Raw genomic sequence first — 4,652 nt, 5'->3', positions numbered from 1 at the left:
TTAAACCCAACTACTGACTGTGAGTTAGACTTAGGCTTACTAAACTTCTTGTTCAAAGTCGCCTTAGTGCCTTCTAGCGACGCAAGAGGATTATCAGAACAATACTTAATATACCAAGACTGAAAAATGAATTTCATATCATTAGAAAACCAAATTATTTTGTAGCGGTTTTCAACACATCTATAAAAGTTTGCAAAACCTATTGAAAAGGGAATGTTTATTGTGTTTGCTATAGTCATCATTAACAAAAAAATATGAGGAAAAAAACTAATATAAAGACAGTTCTCCTTGATAGATTGTTCATGGACTTTAGTACAAATTTAAAGTAGTTACACTTAAGTTTCCTAAACCTAAAGCTCATGCCTAGTGGCCAATAATGGAATATCAACCCTTTTCAAATTATTTGAAATTTTAATTGGCGGGTGTAAGAGTTGTGAATAATACTAACTTGAAACAACTACAGATGTTAATATTAAATTTTGCATATTTATATCTATCTATATATATATAACCGTCCCCAACCCGTCTCCTGAAAATTTGGAAGAATTTGGAATCGTTCAGGGGACTCGTTCCCACCGTTCCCCGTCGCCAAAACCAGTGCAACATAGTAATTTTTCCCCAAGGTTCAGTAATCAAGCCAACCAATAACGAACAAGAAAACTATTTTGTTTATTTTCGATTCAAATTCAATTTCAGGTTGCAGTGTTATAGTAGGGAATCCAAATTTCTATTAACTTTGTATTTGTTTTATTTTTCACAAAAATTCAATTTCATGTTGCAGTGTTATAGTAGGGAATCCAAATTTCTATTAACTTTGTATTTGTTTTATTTTCACAAAGTCATTCAAATTCAATTTTCATGTTGCAGTGTTACAGTAAGGAATTCCAAAGTTCTATTAACTCTGTATCATCAGTCAAATGCATCACTGCTGAAAAGTTTGAAGCGTTTTGCATCGATGGTTATCTGCCGGACTGAGGATATGGTACCCATAATTCCAACGCCTGTGAATACCACCATAATGGCGTTGTTGATCCAGTAAGTGGCAGAATTACGAGGTGGCTTGAAACTCATGTTGTATAGTAACATGGGAAGGATGAAGTCCAAAGGTATGAAACCAATGGCCCCTACCAGTGCATTAATGTCTCCAAAGAAAGGCAGCATGGCTGCAATGAAAGCACAAACTATTATGTACAGAGACCTCAGAGCCAGTCTAGGAAGCAAGTTTCTCATTGCAAATATGCTCTGCTTGACATCTGCTGATTGCTTCTCCATTATTTCATAGGCCACTTGGAATACACCTTCAATCAAACGCAACATATATTTTATAAGTGGCACTTCATTTTAGCCAAAAGAAAAAGTGAGAATATTTATAGGCAGTGCATTACCAATGCTATTGCAAATAGCTGTAAAAGTATGAAGCCTATTGATAAGGCTAAGAGCCAAGTGGGCGCGAGAGTTGGGCCTTCATCTGGCATGATACTTTTCAATACGTTAGACTTGGCATTGTTACCAAACGCCCAATACCCTGTCACTGCCAACTGTAAAATGTCACAGAAATTACTCCGTAGCAAATGCATAATCCCTAGAACATCTTGCCTGTTGCAGGAGGAGCGAGCGTGGCCTGCATTTTTGTATTCCATTATACCCCTAAAGTGCATATTTGATAATAAAAGATTCATCATTGTATCGAAATAAAGTTACACTGATAATTTATCACCTGTATCTCTGGAAGAATACCGTTGCCAAATATAGTTCCCAGAATTGACATGGAACTGAAGGCATTGAATACCCTAGTGAGGGTTGAACCTTTGATTGAATAATCCTTACTTGGGGCTTCACTCGACGTGCCTGCCATTTACCCTCTATTAGAATCTTATAGAACATTAAAAAACAGATCAAGTTTATTGCTCAAGAGAGGAAACCCACTGCTGAGATGAAACCCTTTCACTCCTATACACCAAGGCTTCACATTAAAACAAATTCATAACCAAATAACAACCAGATTTTTCAACTCACCTGCTAATATACATGCAATGGTCACGGTCAAACTATAAGCCAAACACAAAACCAAAGATGCTAAATTGATGTGACGGAGGTAATGAAATGATGGTAGCTGAGAGAGAAATATCATAACCAGAGCTACGATGATTATAAAGTGATACAGCTTAAGCTGGCCACTGCTATCCAAATTGTTGTACATGATCTGCAATAAAACAGGGAAGTCCTATAAATCATGAAGAAATAGGTTGAGAAATGAAAATGAAAGTTAATGTTGCATATATCATGAGATTTAATGATACAAGTACTCAAAGGAGAAAGCATTATTAGTTTTGCTATAACAGAGACATATTAACTCTAGAATATCAACATCTTCCCTTTCACATACAAAATCTCTACAACAGAAAAGTTTTAAACTAACTAATTGCTTAGCAAAATACATATAGCGTAGTGTAAACAGGCAAGGTTTTCGTTGGGAAAGGAATGTTCAGAAAGGAATGGTTTTTCTAGCACGATTTTGACAAAATTTGACAGGAATTTTTGGGAAATCCAAGATACAGTGATCAAGTTTCAGAATTTTTTGGAAATCTGGTTTCAAAATTTTAAATGTTTCAGAAAGTCTTCAGAAAGCTAAATCCATTTCCATTTCCACCATTGATAGAAACAATTCAAATCTTTTAATTTATTTTTTTCAAATCACTAAAAATGTTATCCAGACAAAATTGTGACAAATCCCATACATATTACCAAAGCTGAGTTGTACCTACCTGTATACACTCACTACCCAGTAGGATGCATCCAACTCCCACCCCCATATTGATCGTTGTCTGAATCGAAACGACAAAATAAAACATCCATCCAGACCCTGCACAAACCATTCCATTAATTGGTGTTTTTAGCCATTGGAAACCACAGAGAATTGTGAAAATCATGCCCACATTAACAGAGTTGTGGCGATCTTATTACCTACCAAGGATATCGCTTGCCAGTTCACGGAATCGAATGTGGCGACGACCTTGTTTCTCGCAATTATCAAGCACTCTGGCCATGAGGAAATAGGAGTAGAAGGTGACTGCAGCTGCCACAGTGAGGGAAAAGAGCCCAAATGTCCACCCCATCCCGCCAAAGGCGTATGGGAGCGTAAGAATTGTTGGGCGTACAATTGCAGTTGTCAAGTGAAATCCTGGATGCCACCAATTCCCTGCATCCCAACTACAATCCCTTCAATAATTATATCATTTCATAATTAAACAAACGTTCTTTTGCATATTCTGTGGGGATAGGTTGTGAAAAACAACCATAATTATTATACCCTTTGACTGCAGGACGAACGCTGCGCCTGCATCTTCATCTCTATGTGTATCATCTTCAATTGAGTTAATGTAATCAAATTCCGAGTGTGAAGGAAAGTACCGATTGCCATTAGTTGTCATCCCTTTAGACTGCTTAAAAACATAAGCCATTAGTTAAATGAAAACTTCTCATGAGGTCCAATGATGAGCAAAAACCAAGAATGATACTCATATCAAACACCTCAAATATGTCACAGAAATCCAAAAACCTAACTCTGCATTTTGGGAGCTTAAACACCTGCAAATATGCCAAGAAATCCAGAAACCTAACTCTGGGTATTTGGGGAGATTAACAGTGGGATGGAATGAACACAACTAAGTAATAATAATTTCCAAAGGGATTTGGCCTGAAATAAAAACTAAACCTAATTCTAAATTAAAAGAATTCTATTAATATCTATTTAAATTAATTTGGTATATGGAGCAGGAATTAAGTCTCTGAAACCAACTTTTTTTGACAACCCTGACGAAAGGTCTACATCAGCCAGAGCCTTAGAGTTGAACCGTTTGCATGGTTTCAGTGCTCTGACCCAACCACTAAGCCAGAGACCAAGCAACTTAAATCAGCGCTTAAAATGTGCACATGTGAGGGCGTTAAATATCTGCCAATGTGTCAACAAAATCATGGACAAAAACCACAGGCATATACAGAGGATAAATAATTCTCCTAGATTGAGTGTCTGAATGGCAAATTCGATTTCCGAATCTAAAATTTAGGAGAATTAAAGCATTTTAAGAAAAGAATACCTACCTGTAGATGAAGAATCCCTGTCAAGCAGAGAAGGAGCCAAACCTCAGAATGATAGCGTGGGGCTGTTTGGCCAAGAGCTCCATGCTCGGAAGAAAATGATTAGGGTAAATATTACTCGAATTATGCATGTAAGTCAACAAAATTGCAAATTGCAGCAAAGACAGTCATGCCCTATATAATAGACGGCGAGGGTTCAAGTCCCCTGTCTACACACACCTAAATTCGTTATCAATGACTGATTCATCCTTATTTTCAAATTCTGTATTCTTGATTCTTTGAACCCCACTATGTATTCGTACGAGTCTTGCTCCACTTCTTTCTCTAAGATATTATCGGAATAATTGAGTGCCCTTTTATAATAAATGGGGAGTAACTTTCCAAATCCGCTAAATCTCAACATGCCTGTAAACATATTCATGGTGATGACATCTAGCTTGACAGATTACGTATACGCATAGATTGCCTGACAGAGGGACTTCAATATGCAGTAATCTAGTTGTGTGACGCTTTGGTTTTTTGCTGGTATTTTTTCTTTTCAGAATTTTGAATTA

At 36.8% G+C, this 4,652-nt stretch overlaps 1 pseudogene across 1 annotated transcript; it reads right to left on the bottom strand.

The window, feature by feature from the left end:
* Positions 1-866: 866 nt before the first annotated feature.
* Positions 867-3,778, bottom strand: LOC149158046 (putative GABA transporter 2; annotated as a pseudogene). The gene is made up of 7 exons (XR_016261657.1): positions 3,311-3,778; positions 2,969-3,199; positions 2,766-2,863; positions 2,017-2,203; positions 1,718-1,848; positions 1,376-1,621; positions 867-1,298 (listed from the first exon to the last, which is right to left on the bottom strand). The product of XR_016261657.1 is annotated as a putative GABA transporter 2 (transcript).
* Between the last annotated feature and the right edge of the window lie 874 nt (positions 3,779-4,652).

This window comes from Pinus tabuliformis, chromosome 5_2, assembly GCF_031772625.1.
Source record: "Pinus tabuliformis cultivar Carrire ecotype Pingquan chromosome 5_2, CPIR1, whole genome shotgun sequence".
Classification (NCBI taxonomy): domain Eukaryota; kingdom Viridiplantae; phylum Streptophyta; class Pinopsida; order Pinales; family Pinaceae; genus Pinus; species Pinus tabuliformis.
This window is presented reverse-complemented; position numbering and strand designations above follow the sequence as displayed.